This window comes from Schistocerca serialis, chromosome 3 (genome assembly GCF_023864345.2).
Source record: "Schistocerca serialis cubense isolate TAMUIC-IGC-003099 chromosome 3, iqSchSeri2.2, whole genome shotgun sequence".
Lineage (NCBI taxonomy): Eukaryota > Metazoa > Arthropoda > Insecta > Orthoptera > Acrididae > Schistocerca > Schistocerca serialis.
The window spans coordinates 116,185,045-116,205,322 of NC_064640.1; positions in this window are offsets into that span (position 1 = coordinate 116,185,045).

Genomic DNA, 20,278 nt, shown 5'->3' on the forward strand with positions numbered 1-20,278 from the left:
TCGCCAAGTGTACAAGTTAGGCGGGTCGACAACATATGCTGTCACCAGTGTCGTATAGAATATATCAGACGTGTTTTCCTGTGGAGGAATCGGTTGACCTATGACCTTGCGATCAAACTTTTTCGGTTCCCAGTGGATAGGCACGTCCTTTCGTCTACTAATCGCACGGTTTAGCGGTGCGGTCGCAAAACACAGGACCTAAACTTTTTACAGTGAACAGAGACGTCAATGAACGAACGGACAGATAATAATTGTCTGAAAATAAAAAATTAAATTTTCACTCAAGGGAAGACTTGATCCAAGGACCTCTTGCACTGCAGTTGCTCACGCTAACCACGGGACCACGGCGCTCATGAGCTTATATTTTCCAAGATGTTGCATATCATATGCATAGACCACTCAGTTTGTGTATTTTGCTTATTTTTTTCATATTTCCACACAGCTTCTTCCTGTTTTCTCCATTGATCTGTGTTCCGTTTGTCAAGGCCTATCCACTGTGCCAACTTATAACTTCATCTGAGGGGGGTGCGATGGGGAGGTTCCCTTGTAAGTAATGTTGAACACTTCTTGGACGTCATCACATCAGATGGAAAAAGGTTGCCTGGAACGACGGAACATGTTACACTTGCTATATGCCGGTGATCGGGTACGGGTATAAGGAGTACCACGTGAACGATCTGTCCCGCTTGTTACACGCGTAACGTTCAGGCAGGAGATGGAAGTACTCTCATTTGGAAAAAAATGGCTCTGAGAACTATGGGACTTAACATCTGATGTCATCAGTGTCCTAGAACTTAGAATTACTTAAACCTAACCTAAGGACATCACACACATCCATGCCCGAGGCAGGATTCGAACCTGCGACCGTAGCAATCGCGCGGTTCCAGACTGAAGCGCCTAGAACCGCTCGGCCGCCGCGGCCGGCTCTCATTTGGAGATTGTGAAATGTTGCTCATGATTCTCGCTGGAAAATGACACAGTAACAAATCTAGACCATTCTCGGTTTTCTTGTAGCTACAAATACGCGTAAAAATTCAGATTTTTGACTATCATTATCATCGTCTTTGTCAGGAGTAACTAACTGTCCTGGAGGGAAACATGGCTCCCACGTGAGATAGTAACCTACTGCCCAACCAGGTGCATCCGGTTGCTTGTCTAAAAGACGATCTCTGCCTTCAGCAAGGTAATGTACCATCCTATTGCTCTCGAAGTTTACCAGAATAATTTGATTTACACTTCCCACAGATAATATGGTGCTTGTGAACAAATCTCGGTCGACATCACGCGAGATGTCGTATCGCCCTCCACATAGGCCCGAGCATTCTTCGTAGTCTTCGTTGATATCTGGATAGCAGTTGCGTGAACGTTGGTCAGGATGTCCCCCAACCCCCCAATCGCTTCCGGCACCTCATGGTACCCGTGCAGCAACGTGCCACTGTCATTTTGGGGAGACTTTTAATAAATGATGTATTTATTTCGACAGCAGTGTAGATACCCTCAAACGAGGATTTTTAGTGAAGCTTTTCACGGGTAGAAGAAAAATAACACGTTAAATTTGAAGACCAGATAAGCAGCAAAGGTCGGTCGTTGTAACCGAGTGGTTCTAGGCACTTCAGTAAGGAACAGCGCTGCTGCTACGGTCGCATGTTCGAATCCTGTCTCGGGCATGGATGTGTGTGATGTCCTTAGGTTAGTTAGGCTGTAGTAGTTCTACGTCTAGGGGACTGATGACCTCAGATGTTAAGTCCCATAGTGCTTAGTGCCATTTGAACAATTTAAACAGCAAATCACACTGCATTATCGTGTTGCAACTGGGTAACGCATGGAACCTGCTATGTACTGTGTCTTTTGTTTTGTATGTTAGCTCATTCCCATTGCTTTCTTACCAAACACCCTTTACTTGTATAACTAAAAAAATCCTTTCGACTCAGGGAATTATCTTGAACAGGATCCAGTTAGCCTCGTGATACCAAATTAGAAGCTTCTTGAATAAACAAGCAACGAAGTTGACATAAATCGGAAGAGGCGTAAACAAGATCGAAATGTTGAGCCACATTGGTTAGCTGGAGCCTCACTACGGGAAATCTTTCAAAAAAATAAACACAGATAGTATAATCTCAGGAATCACAGAGACGGGATGAAATGCTAGTAACCTATTCCCACATAGGGCATTGCCAGCGGAATGTGTATCATTTTTATGAGAAAACAGCATAAATTTAAGTACGAGCCTGCCCTGTATTTTCACTGATTTCGAAGCGAATGTAATCTGAATATTAATACTTTTAGTTGTATCTGGATGCCAGCATAAATTTTTAGATTGGAATCAATTTTTATTTTAGTGATCAGAGAGTCACAACCACTCTGTGGCTCCAATAGACACATTTTTTTTATTTTAATTTTTTAAGAAATTGCATCTCCCGGAACAGCTGAAGGATATGCATGTAATTTACTTCCATATTTCATTGGATTTCATGGCACTGTTTATGCCGGATATCGGTGCTGTTGCGCAGTGTTTGCCATTGGTCTGGCCTGTTTACTATATCTTATAAACGCCGCAAAAGTCTTCAAACGATTCTTTGTGACAAGCTTAACGCTGCCTGTGCCTGATTTACCTCAAGGCGTCCGAGGACTCTAATCTAAAAAGGGCGTCTTGTGGTATTACCTTGTAAAGTTCCGAGGAGCATACACTATGAGTGCAACGAAATTACAGCTATGAATATTTCACTCCGAGTCTAATGTGCAGTTTTACATTATCTTCCCGTCATACCCTAAACGAAGCCAGCATTGTTTCTTCCCTATGAGAATATACTGTTTGTGGAGATATGTTGAGGGTCACTTACAGTTGTTACTCATTTCTCCTCTTATCATGCTCTTCTTTCCTACTATTTTAGCTTTCGGATGTTGGTACAGAAGGAAAACAAAAACGGAATGGTTGTGATATCTTGGGTACAATCCACGAAAATCATCAAAACAGAAGAAAACACAACGACGTACTTCATTCAAAAGTCAAGATAATAACACACATATTTCTAATTTTTTTCCCCTGTCTACCTAATAAATACAGGCACCTAAGGTGACTTTTTCACAAATTCGGAGAAAGACGAGCTGTCTGCCCTTTCATGATCTCCTTCAGAAACGGCTTCGACAACAATGTTTCCAGGTAAAACCTTAAAAATGAAGACAGACAGTTTGCGACCACAGAACAGAAGAACGTTCCTCGAAGAATATTGTGGCAATTCAGGGGTAAGGTAACAGCTAAAAAGATATGTTGTAATAAAGTATTCCATAGCTGCCAAAATCCCAAGCCAAAAAGCAAATAAAACAGCAATGAAACGCTATATAGACACAGTTAGTTACAAATATGACCCAGCCTATTTTTTGATTTCACAAGATTATATGACATGAATACAGGGTTGCTTGTAACATTAAAATAACCAAGAAGTAAATTTGATAACTTTAGGAGATCGGTAGGTACTGCAGTCTGCCATCAGTGTGAAGAATTTAATAGCACCATATTTTCAGACTAAAGAGATCGAAAGCGTTGTTAACTTTAAGCAACTAGTTTGTCTACATAAATGGCATCATACGAAAACAACGTTGCAAATTAAAAGTTAATATTTTCAACGGGGACATCCATCTGCGCTAAATCTGGCCCACCCCCAACCCCCAGCCCCTTCCCCCATCCCCGCTCCCCAATGTGGGAGTCAACTTTTTAATATGGAAGCCCCCATTTTATTACAGATTCGTATTCTACTCCAAAAATTACCTCGGAAACATTTTTTCCATTCGTGGTTGATAAAGCTGTAATAGATAAAATTCAAATTTTCGGTTATTGCAATTAAAAACAGACGCATTCATTTCTACATTGCATTTGTCACAAAACTATTAACCTATTTGTTCTAAACAGTTGATATTTTCGTTAAAAACTGAATTTAGTTTTCCAAATTTTGATTGTACAGTGAAACTTTTACGGTTAGACATTTGAAATTTGGTAAATAAGCTAGTTTTCATGTAACATAGTTTTCCGTTCCATTGAGGTTTGATTTTGGTGAGTCGCCACATTATCGGGATGCTTGATTTCATTGAGTGTGACCAGCAGGTTGATTGATTACAGAGAATTCTTTCGTCCAACCGCCGTACTTCTCTCGCCGGCCGCTACGGAGTATAATCCTCCACAGTCATTGTAGGGAAAATAGTGGTACGGCTACCTGCCACGGATAAACACATATCGAGTGAACTCTCACGCAACTCGCCCCATCCTCAGCGCGCAACCACGCGGCGGACCCCAACGCAGCTCCGGAGGATTTATAAACACGAACGCCGAACGACTCGACACCATTCCTCTCCGAAGCCGTTTCTGGCATTTTTTAAAGTAATGGGTGTTTTATTTGTAGAAGCGAAAGTCGAAATAATTTTAATTGATGGTGAGACTGTAAGAAATTTGAACGCCATCTCGCTCTTTATGCCGAACCTTCTGCTGAGACGACAATTTATCGAGTTGTAAACTAGTTTACTACCGACGGAACTGTGTCGCCTACAAAAGAACTCGTAGAGCAACTACTACGCGGAACAGCAATAATCCACATGTGAGTACCCGAGAAATATCTCACTATTCATGAATTGCTCACACAATCGTTTGGGCGATCCCAAAACGGCACAAATACCATCCCTACCTCATCTTCATGCATCGAGAATTTCATCAGAATGATTTTCATAGTCGAACAGGGTTTTGCAATCGGGAACTCATGCAATTACAAAGAGATCCGCAATTATTTTGTCGAGTAACGTTCTCCGACCAGACAACTTTTAGAAACCAAGTTTAAGTTAATCGTCATAACACGCATCATCGGAGGGTGGAGAACCAGCACAGGATACATGAACCTGATCATAAATGTCCTTGGTCTGTTAATGTTTGGTGTGGTGTCATAGGCTACAAACTAATCGGCCCTTTATTTTTGGAAGGCATACTGAACGGAGAAAGATATCGCAAGTTACTGTAAAATGAGCTACCGATTCTGTTGGGAGATGTATCCCTCGTAGTGCGACAGAATATGTGGTTTCAACAAGATAGTTACCCAACACTTTACTCCACAACAGCCCAAGAAGCCATAGTTCACGATTATAATGGTTGAGTCGGTGCAGTTTGTCCGATAAAGTTGCCTACCAGATTAGACGTACCTTCTTGTGGGTTTATCTTAAGGACAAAGTGTATGCACAACTTCCAGCTACTAGAGGTACATGTTAGAACGTATCAAGAAATGCTTGTACGAACGTTACACCAGTTATAATCATAATTTGTTTATATGAATTCGAAGGATTAATTAATAAATCTACTCAAATGGAAGGTCGTCAGCTTGAGCAACAGTTGTGAATTACAATAATGGTGAGGGGCAGGGGGAATCACCGAAGCCAAGTTCCCTTATGGTGAGATTCAAGGTGTCATACCAAACTCAAGCACCCTGATGGCCAAAGAAAACTATTATGTCAGCGTCGTAGTTCCTGGATTATGTGAACAGTAGTTTATTAACCAGACATTTAAATATCTAATCGTTAAAGTTTTTCTGTTCAATCAAATTTGCGAAACGAAATTCAGTTAAAAAAATAACAACTCTTTGGATCATAATGTTTACACACACACATATACCCTCTCTCTTATATATATATATATATATATAAGGTTCATCTACCCCGTTTTATGCAACCAGAATTCTAAATCTGGCATTCAAAAACCACACACGAGTTTTTTCGTATTCTCTCGCTTGCTATGCGCAAATTATTAGTCCTACAGAACTGTTCTGTAGAAAGCTTTCGTAAGTTATTTTTTTGAATAATTCGAAAACTGCGACTTCCAGCTCCCTCTACCGACGTCGTTTTATGCAACACGAACTCTGTATCTGGCCTTCAATAACAACGGTCGATTTTTTCATAATCTCTCGCTCACTACGCGGAAACTACAACACCTACAGAATCTTACTGTAGGCGAGTGAGAAAGTATCACAGCATAAAATTTAATTACATTGAATTTTCCTACAAGAGTACCCCGTTCATTTTTCTGTAGGACTAATAACTTTCCCTTAGAGAGCGAGAAAATATGAAAATCTCATAAGTGGTTTTTGAAGACCAAGTACAAAATTGTTGGTTGCGTGAAACAACATAGGTTGGGGCAGCTGAATCTCCCCATAAATATAGAGGGTGATTCTTATTAATGTATAAAAAAAACCCAAAGCGATGTAGATCACGCTGAGACAAGTAATTTAATATTAGACACATGGGGTCGCAAATGCCGAGGAATACCCCAAAAACAGGTGAGAAACGTTGAGCATGTGACGTCACCAAATGATGTACTTCACCGCACGTGCAGCGAAGGGGTGATTGAACGATGCAATACTTAAATTAGAGCAAACGGTACAAAGTGTGAATATCTTTTGGAAGTGTGAGCTGTTGTAAACGTAGAAGCTACAAATCATTGTGGCTGTAAGCAAGCAAAAGCTGTTCATATTTTGTGTTTCTTCTCTTTTGTCTCTTCTTCTTTAGTTTACAGACGTCATTTAGTAAAGAAAACATATTTCATTTATTGGTAATGACGCATTTCGATAGTTTATACTCATTTACTTGTGACGCAATACTGTACATTTTTGTTGTACTATGCTTTCGAATAAACCAGCAGAGGCTGCGAGACCGGTATATCAAATAATAAATCTTACCTCAATGTAAACAGCTTATTGCCTAACGTAATGAAAAAAATACTGCGCGCAGGATGACCTAGAGGCAGACCGACGTGAGTACTTGCCTTGGGTTGGGATGATCAGATGCAACTGACCAACAGCATCAACCACAACACGTGCGGCGAGGTTCCTCATCGAGTGACGTCATATATTCAACATCTGCTATCAAATTTTGGCGTATTTCCAGACATTTGCGATCCACGTGTCTTATATTAATTTAGTTGTCCCAGCGTCGTCTACGTCGTTTCGGAAGAATAACCGTGTCCATATATATGCAAGGTACTCTAAAATTTCCCTTATAAACTTCTAGGACGCGTAGAGGGGACTGAGAAGACAATATTTTGAATTCGAACCAATGTCCGCAAATGTATCGTTTCTAGCTACAGCCGTTTGAAAACATGTTTGCTAGATAGGTATGCAACAGGGTAGTAACAGCGGATGGTGCTTACGTCGGATCGGCTGATGTCATTTGACGTCAGTCTTACCTCTCTGACCTGGTCCGAGCCTCGTTTACGTGTCTGTGCGTGTTAGAGCAACACGGGTGACTACACGTTTGCGGAATACACCTACACGATCCTTCTGTATGGCGATGTTCATGGTAATGGAAGAGCTGTTCATCGCCTCTATCGAGATTGTTATTCACAACGTCCGACTCCATCGCATACCCTTTTCGCCACAATTACACAACGGTTTTGAGGAGGGGATAGCGTCTCCGTCAGCAGGCGTGACTGTGATGCTCCAAGGATACCCCGACACCCGAATTGGAAGACGCTGTACTGCATCACGTTGAAGAGAACCTGTCAATGAGGTTTTTTTCTTTTATTTCTTTGGCTATTAGTGAGTGGAACTGTAATATAAGTGATGCACTTGGTCATACCTAGTAAATTGCTTCTAAAAGTAGTCGCGTTAATAACATTTTTCAAATGGTTGTAGCATGGTCCATTTCCGGACAGGGGTCTCAATTCAGAATACTATCTACTCAGTCCCCTCTGCAAGTCCCAGAAGTTTGTTCAAATGGCTCTGAGCACTATGGGACTTACCATCTGAGGTCATCACTCCCCTAGAATTCAAAACTGCTTAAACCTAACTAACCTAAGGACACAACACACATCCATGCCCGAGGCAGGATTCGAACCTGCGACCGTAGCGGTCTCGCGGTTCCGGACTTAAGTGCCTAGAACTGCTTGGCCACACCGGCCGGCGGTGGATTGGTTACCACCTGGAGTAATGTTGCTGTAGCTTTCACGAACCATAGTGCTTGTTATTAAATTTTGTCCAGCGAGGTTGGTTGTGTGGAACCAGGGATTGTTAGTTCCTGGAGCAGTTGCTACAGCCGGTCCCACCAGATGAGCAGTCGCTGACCAAATTGCTGGTGGTTTCCACAACAACAGACGCCGCATGGGTTTTAAGACGAGAATTCTTCCGCCTTCTCTGCCGGTGAGATCGTCATCTTCATTCGCCATCAAAGGCGATGATCACCTGTACCCTGGTAAGGGGTCCCTACAAGGTACTACCAGTCTTGCCAGCTGGACCAAGGTTTTTTTACGAGGTGTTACTCCTCGTCCTCCTCGTTTCTCAACCGGACTTGGGACCGGCTTTGATTGAGCATATATATATATATATACACTCCTGGAAATTGAAATAAGAACACCGTGAATTCATTGCCCCAGGAAGGGGAAACTTTATTGACACATTCCTGGGGTCAGATACATTACATGATCACACTGACAGAACCACAGGCACATAGACACAGGCAACAGAGCATGCACAATGTCGGCACTAGTACAGTGTATATCCACCTTTCGCAGCAATGCAGGCTGCTATTCTCCCATGGAGACGATCGTAGAGATGCTGGATGTAGTCCTGTGGAACGGCTTGCCATGCCATTTCCACCTGGCGCCTCAGTTGGACCAGCGTTCGTGCTGGACGTGCAGACCGCGTGAGACGACGCTTCATCCAGTCGCAAACATGCTCAATGGGGGACAGATCCGGAGATCTTGCTGGCCAGGGTAGTTGACGTACACCTTCTAGAGCACGTTGGGTGGCACGGGATACATGCGGACGTGCATTGTCCTGTTGGAACTGCAAGTTCCCTTGCCGGTCTAGGAATGCTAGAACGATGGGTTCGATGACGGTTTGGATGTACCGTGCACTATTCAGTGTCCCCTCGACGATCACCAGTGGTGTACGGCCAGTGTAGGAGATCGCTCCCCACACCATGATGCCGGGTGTTGGCCCTGTATGCCTCGGTCGTATGCAGTCCTGATTGTGGCGCTCACCTGCACGGTGCCAAACACGCATACGACCATCATTGGCACCAAGGCAGAAGCGACTCTCATCGCTGAAGACGACACGTCTCCATTCGTCCCTCCATTCACGCCTGTCGCGACACCACTGGAGGCGGGCTGCACGATGTTGGGGCGTGAGCGGAAGACGGCCTAACGGTGTGCGGGACCGTAGCCCAGCTTCATGGAGACGGTTGCGAATGGTCCTCGCCGATACCCCAGGAGCAACAGTGTCCCTAATTTGCTGGGAAGTGGCGGTGCGGTCCCCTACGGCACTGCGTAGGATCCTACGGTCTTGGCGTGCATCCGTGCGTCGCTGCGGTACGGTCCCAGGTCGACGGGCACGTGCACCTTCCGCCGACCACTGGCGACAACATCGATGTACTGTGGAGACCTCACGCCCCACGTGTTGAGCAATTCGGCGGTACATCCACCCGGCCTCCCGCATGCCCACTATACGCCCTCGCTCAAAGTCCGTCAACTGCACATACGGTTCACGTCCACGCTGTCGCGGCATGCTACCAGTGTTAAAGACTGCGATGGAGCTCCGTATGCCACGGCAAACTGGCTGACACTGACGGCGGCGGTGCACAAATGCTGCGCAGCTAGCGCCATTCCACGGCCAACACCGCGGTTCCTGGTGTGTCCGCTGTGCCGTGCGTGTGATCATTGCTTGTACAGCCCTCTCGCAGTGTCCGGAGCAAGTATGGTGGGTCTGACACACCGGTGTCAATGTGTTCTTTTTTCCATACGAAGAGAGCAGGGACATGTGAAAATGAAAATTTGCAAATTACGTTCGTAGATTTGCCATTTGCAGAAGATTAAATAATAGTAAATGACAATAATAGCGATAATAATGTATAACTCTACTATAAGTATCAGTTGCGAAATTAGTCCACCATTGTATTGCAGTGAAGAACACTTTATTTCTAGCGATCAGAAGTAATATTTGAAATTATACTGACAAATTCGATTGAGGTGATAATGTGGTGAGACTGGACGATAATTCGGCATGCAGACAGATAATCTATTCATCCGACGATCCACTTTCAGGTTTTCCTCATTTTTCCTGAATTTCTTAAGTAAAATGCCGAGATAGTTCTATTGAAAATGACACGACCATTTTCCTTGCCCATCCTTCCTTAATGCCAGCTTGTACTCCGTTTCTAATGAGCTCGGTGCCAACGGGACGTTAAACCATAATCTCCCTTTCCTTTACTTTTCCCATACATCTAAACATACTAGAACATGGCCAGAAATGAATGCACTGAGAATCAACAATGATAACAGGTTGTGCTTATTTATTCGCCCTGCCATAAGGTTCTCTGGCAAATCTAGTTACAGCTGGTCAGTAAAAGTCGTTGCAGTTACCTAAAATAACAGGAAATTCATCGGAGGCGATGACTAAAACAAAACCGATTGAGTTTCGGAATTCTACAACTCGTACTTTATTAGCTACTGTACATCATACCATTGCATGTAAAATTATAATGAAGCTAATGATAATAATTAAGATGATACTACTACTACTACTAATAATAATAATAATAATAATAACAATAATACTAACAATAATGAAACGTCCTGGCAGATTAAAACTGTGTGCCGAACCGGGACTCTAAAACCTGGACTTCTGCATTTCGTGGGCTGTTTAAGTTTCAGATCAGCGCACACTCCTCTGCAGAGTGAAAAATGGATTCTGGGAAGAGTCCCATTGGTTGTCGCTAAGCCATTTCTCAGTCATAATTTCTCATCCAGGAGTGTTAGTCCCACAATGTATGTTGGAGAGTTTGTGTGACGTTTGGAAAGTGGAAGATAAGATACTGACAGAAGTGAAACTCTTCTTCAGAACCCTAACTGTAACCTGTGCCACGACATATATCCGACCTCATCACTCCATCACATGAGAAAAAAAGAAAAGAAAAAAAATGTCTGTAGAGCACCTGTCCACGGAAGGCAAAGGCCCCAGGTTCGTGAACCGGCCCGGTACACAGTTTTAATCCGCCAGATGTTTTCAGATCAGCAGGCACTACGCCGCAGAGTGAAAATTCTTCAAAATAACAATAATTTATTATTGTTGTTATTAATTTTGTTATCATTCTCGTTAGTTCAAAATGGTTAAAATGGCTCTGAGCACTATGGGACTTAACATCTATGGTCATCAGTCCCCTAGAATTTAGAACTACTTAAACCTAACTAACCTAAGGACAGCACACAACACCCAGTCATCATGAGGCAGGGAAAATCCCGGGAATCGAACCCGGGAACCCGGGCGTGGGAAGCGAGAACGCTACCGCACGACCACGAGCTGCGGACTTCTCGTTAGTTTTCACGACGTAGATTACATTAGTGGATAAAGTCAAGTCTACTCCAGGCAACTTCCAGTCACCTTAGGAGCTGGTCAGCTGACTTAGTAGTGGTTTTACAAAATTTTACGCCAGATATGGCCTGTTACCACCATTTACCTTACTTTTATTTATTTGGAAGTGATATTTTTATTTGTTTCAGAGCAGTATTACATTTTACTATAACATTGGACTCGAGACAGCGCTCTTCAAGTTTTGTGTTATTGATTCCAGGCCACTAATGATGACACGTGTGAAAAAATATTTTAAATTCAGCATTCGATTGATCTTGATGCTCAGATCTTTATATTTCAGTTACTTCTGAGCCTCTTTATCGTTACTGTTTCCATCTCAGAACAATGATACATCAGTTACGTGGGATGTTCTTTTATGTGGCTGATGTACAATAACGCCACGCTTCTTAGATGCAACCGTTTTGTAGGTGGTTATTTGTTGATCGTACAGGATCGCCTTCGGCATTTGTTCATACCATTTGTTAGTTTTTTTTTAGTTTCGAATAGCCCTTTTACAGGCTATGATAAATCAACATTGTTTCTACGTATTTATTTGGAACTGGAGTTTCCTTTCGGTCCACACTTCTTCCATTGTTCAAGAATGTTGTTCATGCTGTTCTTCTGGCCACAATCTTCCAGTTCCTGATTTTTCTCCTGACTTGAGAGCCTGCCTTATCTATTGCTAATCTAAAAAGTAGTTTCTGTTTCTCATTGTGTCCATGCCGACTCTCGCATTTTCGATGTCTCATCTTTCCTCTCTCAACCACGACATTTTGGATTTGTAATTGTTTAGTAAGTCAGACGTTTTTTTAGTTATTTCGTCATTATTCATCCTGCATATATGTCCATAAAGTTTTAATCACCTTATACTCAGTACATCCGTTACCTTTTCAGCTTTCAGATGCAGTACTGTATCAGAGTTTAATCTGTATAGTGATTCACTGCTACTTTCGGGAGCTCGTATTTTTCTTATGATTCTTGCTTTCAACTTTCTCCTAACTTCTTGATCGATCCCTACGCAGTCAATTTAAGTCTGCACTTCATGGAGTGTTTCTGATATAACTACTGTTGCTACAACCACGGAAATACTATATATAATACCTGTTGATACTGTTCGTTGTTGAAATAGGTCAGTAAACGTCTTGTAATTGCTGCTTGCTGAAGTAGCTGATGTTACCGAAAGTCTTCAACTCGCAGAGCAAACGAACCATACTGTACTGTTTTAACGCGGAACCTATCCTCCGGGCGCTCATGGCTGTGCGCTACCTCCCGCTTACTTCATACAGATATCTACATCTACATCTACATTTATACTCCGCGAGCCACCTTACGGTGTGTGGCGGAGGGTACTTATTGTACCACTATCTGATCCCCCCTTCCCTGTTCCATTCACGAATTGTGCGTGGGAAGAACGACTGCTTGTAAGTCTCCGTATTTGCTCTAATTTCTCGGATCTTTTCGTTGTGATCATTACGCGAGATATATGTGGGCGGTAGTAATATGTTGCCCATCTCTTCCCGGAATGTGCTCTCTCGTAATTTCGATAATAAACCTCTCCGTATTGCGTAACGCCTTTCTTGAAGTGTCCGCCACTGGAGCTTGTTCAGCATCTCCGTAACGCTCTCGCGCTGACTAAATGTCCCCATGACGAATCGCGCTGCTTTTCGCTGGATCATGTCTATCTCTTCTATTAATCCAACCTGGTAAGGGTCCCATACTGATGAGCAATACTCAAGAATCGGACGAACAAGCGTTTTGTAAGCTACTTCTTTCGTCGATGAGTCACATTTTCTTAGAATTCTTCCTATGAATCTCAACCTGGCGCCTGCTTTTCCCACTATTTGTTTTATGTGATCATTCCACTTCAGATCGCTCCGGATAGTAACTCCTAAGTATTTTACGGTCGTTACCGCTTCCAATGATTTACCACCTATGGCATAATCGTACTGGAATGGATTTCTGCCCCTATGTATGCGCATTATATTACATTTATCTACGTTTAGGGAAAGCTGCCAGCTGTCGCACCATGCATTAATCCTCTGCAGGTCCTCCTGGAGTACGTACGAGTCTTCTGATGTTGCTACTTTCTTGTAGACAACCGTGTCATCTGCAAATAGCCTCACGGAGCTACCGATGTTGTCAACTAAGTCATTTATGTATATTGTAAACAATAAAGGTCCTATCACGCTTCCCTGCGGTACTCCCGAAATTACCTCTACATCTGCAGATTTTGAACCGTTAAGAATGACATGTTGTGTTCTTTCTTCTAGGAAATCCTGAATCCAATCACAAACCTGGTCCGATATTCCGTAAGCTCGTATTTTTTTCACTAAACGTAAGTGCGGAACCGTATCAAATGCCTTCCTGAAGTCCAGGAATACGGCATCAATCTGCTCGCCAGTGTCTACGGCACTGTGAATTTCTTGGGCAAATAGGGCGAGCTGATTTTCACATGATCTCTGTTTGCGGAATCCATGTTGGTTATGATGAAGGAGATTTGTATTATCTAAGAACGTCATAATACGAGAACACAAAACATGTTCCATTATTCTACAACAGATTGACGTAAGCGAAATAGGCCTATAATTATTCGCATCTGATTTATGACCCTTCTTGAAAATGGGAACGACCTGCGCTTTCTTCCAGTCGCTAGGTACTTTACGTTCTTCCAGCGATCTACGATAAATTGCTGATAGAAAGGGGGCAAGTTCTTTAGCATAATCACTGTAGAATCTTAAGGGTATCTCGTCTGGTCCGGATGCTTTTCCGCTACTAAGTGATAGCAGTTGTTTCTCAATTCCGATATCGTTTATTTCAATATTTTCCATTTTGGCGTCCGTGCGACGGCTGAAGTCAGGGACCGTGTTACGATTTTCCGCAGTGAAACAGTTTCGGAACACTGAATTCAGTATTTCTGCCTTTCTTCGGTCGTCCTCTGTTTCGGTGCCATCGTGGTCAACGAGTGACTGAATAGGGGATTTAGATCCGCTTACCGATTTTACATATGACCAAAACTTTTTAGGGTTCTTGTTTAGATTGTTTGCCAATGTTTTATGTTCGAATTCGTTGAATGCTTCTCTCATTGCTCTCTTTACGCTCTTTTTCGCTTCGTTCAGCTTTTCCTTATCAGCTATGATTCGACTACTCTTAAACCTATGATGAAGCTTTCTTTGTTTCCGTAGTACCTTTCGTACATGATTGTTATACCACGGTGGATCTTTCCCCTCGCTTTGGACCTTAGTCGGTACGAACTTATCTAAGGCATACTGGACGATGTTTCTGAATTTTTTCCATTTTTGTTCCACATCCTCTTCCTCAGAAATGAACGTTTGATGGTGGTCACTCAGATATTCTACGATTTGTGCCCTATCACTCTTGTTAAGCAAATATATTTTCCTTCCTTTCTTGGCATTTCTTATTACACTTGTAGTCATTGATGCAACCACTGACTTATGATCACTGATACCCTCTTCTACATTCACGGAGTCGAAAAGTTCCGGTCTATTTGTTGCTATGAGGTCTAAAACGTTAGCTTCACGAGTTGGTAGCGATGTCGCGGCCGATAATCCGCCTGCTCTACTTTCAGAGATATTAATGGTACCCTCAGGCACCTCAGTATTTTGCGGGCCACCTCAAGTTTTGTTGTTTATGACATGTTTTCGAAGCACCTTGATCTAACTGGAGCGTAAGAAGCTGGAGGGAACTTTTAACTACGTAAATCCACTCGAAATGCATTTATTTTTTCACTAAAACAGACGAGAAAATATACGATTATTTAAACTCTGTTCTGAATTGAAGCTCCATGATGGAAGTTGCAGTCTCTTGAAAAAATATTCCACAGTGTCAAATACTTTATAAGGGCGGAATAGATCTCTTATTACAAATGAAATATGTATTAGTAACAATATATTATCCATCAAAACTACACACTAACGTAGGCGCCGGCCGCTGTGTCCGAGCAGTTCTAAGCGCTTCAGTCGGGAGCCGCGCTTCTGCTGCCGTCGCAGGTTCGAATCCTGCCTCGGGCATGTATGTGTGTGGTGTCCTTACGTAAGCTAGGTTTAAGTAGGTCTAATTCTATGGGACAGAAGAGCTCAGATATTAAGTTCCATAGTATTCAGAGCCATTTGAACCATTTGAACTAACGTAGGCAATGAAGACACTTAAGAACATATACTATACCTTTTGTGTAAGTGTTCTGCTAAATGTCAGGAAATATTCAAGACGCACACAATGCATCAACCACCGTATTCGAGTCGCTAGCACACGCCTTTGCGGTGGTGCTCGCGTTGGAATTACGGCTGTTCGAGTCCTGATGGTGGAAAATTTTCACTATCAGTATCTGACCAGAAAGGGGGTAGTGGTATCAGGTGTTCCCCAGGGAAGCGTCCTGGGACCTCTGCTGTTCCTGATCTATTAAAATGACCTGGGTGCCAATCTGAGCAGTTCTCTTCGGTTGTTCGCAGATGATGCTGTAATTTACCGTCTAGTAAGGTCATCCGAAGACCAGTATCAGTTGCAAAGCGATTTGGAAAAGATTGCTGTATGGTGTGGCAGGTGGCAATTGACGCTAAATAACGAAAAGTGTGAGGTGATCAACATGAGTTCCAAAAGAAATCCGTTGGAATTCGATTACTCGATAAATAGTACAATTCTCAAGGCTGTCAATTCAACTAAGTACCTGGGTGTTAAAATTACAAACATAGATAATATTGTGTGGAAGGCGAGCCAAAGGTTGCGTTTCATTGGCAGGACACTTAGAAGATGCAACAAGTCCACTAAAGAGACAGCTTATACTACACTCGTTCGTCCTCTGATAGAATATTGCTGCGCGGTGTGGGATCCTTACCAGGTGGGATTGACGGAGGACATCGAAAGGGTGCAAAAAAGGGCAGTTCGTTTTGTATTATCACGTAATAGGGGCGAGAGTGTGGCAGATGTGATACGCGAGTTGGGATGGAAGTCATTAAAGCAAAGACGTTTTTCGTCGCGGCAAGATCTATTTACGAAATTTCAGTCACCAACTTTCTCTTCCGAATGCGAAAATATTTTGTTGAGCCCAACCTACATAGGTAGAAATGATCATCAAAATAAAATAGGAGAAATCAGAGCTCGAACAGAAAGGTTTAGGTGTTCGTTTTACCCGCGCACTGTTCGGGAGTGGAATGGTAGAGAGATAGCATGATTGTGGTTCGATGAACCCTCTGCCAAGCACTTAAATGTGAATTGCACAGTAATCATGTAGATGTAGATGATGACTTTCCCGTGTAACGTGGGACTAATCTCACACAACAGAAACAAACTTACCAAGAAATTGTCGGTCCAAAATAAATACTTTTTCCCAGTCCTTAAATGCTCTTCTTGCATTACTGTCACAGGAAAACGAAACGACTGTCATTTTGCTGGTAATTATATTTTCTAGGATTTATGGTACTACGTCATCAAATTCTTCATTAATAAATCTTTCAAATAAAATAAAAAAAAGCAGCCCAAAAATGCATGTTTTTTTGTTATTTGTCTACACCCATCTTAAACAGTTAAGCTAGATCTCACTCGTCATCAAGCCGGCCGTTGTGGCCGAGCGGTTCTAGGCGCTTCAGTCCGAAACCGCGCTGCTGCTACGATCGCAGGTTCGAATCCTGCGCCGGGCATGGATGTGTGTGATGTCCTTAAGTTAGTTAGGTTTAAGTAGGTCTAAGTCTAGGGGACTAATGACCTCAGATGTTTAGTCCCATAGTGCTTTGGACTAATGACCTCAGATGTTTAGTCCCATAGTGCTCAGAGCCACTTGACCATTTTGAAACCGAGCGAGGTGGCGCAGTGGTTAAACACTGGACTCATATTCGGGAGGACGACGGTTCAATCCCGCGTGCGGCCATCCTGATTTAGGTTTTCCGTGATTTCCCTAAATCGCTCGAGGCAAATTCCGGGATGGTTCCTTTCAAAGGGCACGGCCGACCTCCTTCCCCGTCCTTCCCTAATCCGATGAGACCGATGACCTCGCTGTCTGGTCTCCTTCCCAAAACAACCCAACCCAACCATTTTGAACTCGTCATCACATACCTACATCTGGATAACACTTAAAATTACACAGATCTAATGTACCATAGTTGACTAGACGTGATAACATTTTTTAGGCGGTGTCGAACCGTATCTACCCATTTTTTGTAGAATGAGTAGAATGAAATTGCCACAGTTTATGAGTAACACAATGTTACACTCATTAATATGTATTGTTGTTACAGACAAATAGCAGTAAATGTATTTATTGGCAAAAAATTAAGTTTATAACTTTACTTTTAAAAAAATCTTGTGAGGGAGTTAAGCAATATGCCTGCAGAACAAACGCTGTAGATATACACTGAGCAGCAGAATTTTTCAAAGCCCGTAATTGTCTTACATTGAGACACATAACTTCGAAAATTGGCTCAAACGTGCCTACAACCTTTCTCCGTAATGATTCAAAAGCGAGACGTCCTGTGACGTCACTCTCGGGCATGGCGACGCTTCAAACAGCAAGGTGTCGACAAAAATCTAGAGCTCAGAAGTTGATGTGATGTGTCAAGTGGGTTAATGATGTACCATTGGTTCAGAATATCACCAAAATTCTGTCCAATGCCAACGTGGACGTGTCACACGATGGAAAAGTCGTCACGGCCCCTCTTACCCACATTTCATCCCTTCTTTTGACGCCTCTGCGTTGGAGGTCAGAACCGTCACGCCGTGCGTTGAAATCACGCAGTTTTGCTATGAATGGCCGAAGAAATCATTTCAGACACACCGCCGCTCGGAATCGACATGAGAAAGCCTCAAGGGGCAGCCTGAAAGTAGTCAATGAAACCACACTGTCCCTCGGGGCGTTGATTTCGGTGGCAGAAAACGACAGATTGCAGTGTGACAAACAACAGAAGGACACTGTTGATAATCTTTGATACTACGGACGTCTCCCTGACGCTTCGAACCTTCTCTAAGGACATCGTGGGATAGCAACGCCATTGAGCGTGATTTCACTTCTTTGGTGAGCAGGGCAGTCCTCTGGTGTACAGGGTAGAGCCACTAGTGTCCGTTCAAAACCATTCGACAAAATCTGAATCTGATCCGAAGCAGCAAAGGTGTCTTATGCTTTTTCAGTGCTTCTATTTCACACCCTCCTGTGGCGTCATCATGAAGGGACACGGATATTAAAACTTGCGTAAATAAAACGGCAAAGAGAACCTCAGTTCAGTGATAACCTCGGTGGTACCTGCACTTATTGAGAATGTTAAAAGTTTACCTTTGAAGAGAGAAGTTTTGAAGCAGTGCGAGGCGCCTGTTGACAAGCAACTACTTGATGCACCTCTGGTGCCAGTTTCCTTCCTAATAGGCGCCTGCAGCAAGGAAACTACTTCATAGGTTTTCTCTGGAAATGTACTTTTATAAAACTCTCAATAAATGTTGGGGGAGAAGAGGTCTACCACCGATATTATTGCCCAACTGGCAGGGGGCGGGGGTTAGAGCGACTCTTTGGCATTTATTTACACCTGTGTCAATGTCGCACCCCTCCATGACCAGGCCACAGGAAGGCATGAAGCAGAAGCATCGAAATTGCATAAGGACTCTTTGCTTCATCGGATCACGTTCAAATTTTTTCTAACGGTTTTAAACGGTCCGTAGTACACCAGAGCAAAAATTGCTGTCGCACTGAATTTCAGAGGGGTGGGTTCGCATCAGTGGGATTGCTATCTCACGATGTCCTTAGAGAGAGGTTGAAGCGTCAGGGAGATATCAGTAGTCTCAAAGACTGTCAAGAACGTCCTTCTGTTGTCCATCGTACTGCAAATTGTCGTTTTCCACCTCGACATGTGTGGGAACCAACGTCCCAACGAAAGAGGTGATATCGTTGACGTCATCTGTGCCATCACCTGAGACTTCGCGGGTCGATCCTCAGCGGCGGTGGGTCTCAAATGATTTCCTCGGCCACTCATAAGAAAAGCGAGCGATTTCAACGCTGATCGTTACGGTCCTGACCTCCATCCCAGAGGCGACAAAAGAAGGGGTGAAATGTGGGTAAGACGAAGTCAGAAACGTCAACGGCGGCGTTGGGCAGAATTTTGGTGAAATTTTGTGTCAACGGTACATCATTAACCCACTTTGTACGTCACATGAACTTCTGAGCTCTGGATTTTTTGTCTTATGTGGCGACACTTTGCAGTTTGAAGCGACGTTGTACCTGAGGCTGTCACTGGGTTCAAATGGTTCAAATGGCTCTGAGAACTATGGGATTTAACATCTGAGGTCATCAGTGCCCTAGAACTTAGATCTACTTAAATCTAACTAACCTAAGGACACCACACACATCCATGCCCGAGACAGGATTCGAACCCGCGACCGTAGCGGTCGCGCGATTCCTGACTGAAGCGCCTAGAACCGCTCGGCCGCAGCGGCCGGCACGTCGCTGGGAATCACGCTTTTGCACCATTAGGAAGGAAGGTTGTAGGCCCCTTTCAGCCATATTTCAAGCTTATGCGTCCTAATGGAAGACAATTATGGGGTTTTGAAGAAGTGACCCCTTAATTTTGTTGCGCAGTGTAGTTTCACCACAATTCTACGACGTCTACAAACTTATATTCTGTACCACAAATTTTATTCTCGCGGATAAACCTACAATAGTAGAGAGAAATGTTGAAAAGACTATAAAAGGTAATATCTTATAATGCACTTCTTCTCGAAGTGCAGAACGGATAAACCTGTTATGACTAGGCAGAGAAATAAGGACGACGCTTTATGAACGCTGGTACATAGAATTAGGTGATGGTTGCTGTACTGAGAAAACCTTAAAATTAAGTACAGTGACTACTCAATTAATGATACTTTCGTTTCACTTTCTTGCCTGCTTAATCTCCAGAAATGGACGTTTCGCAGTAAGGCGT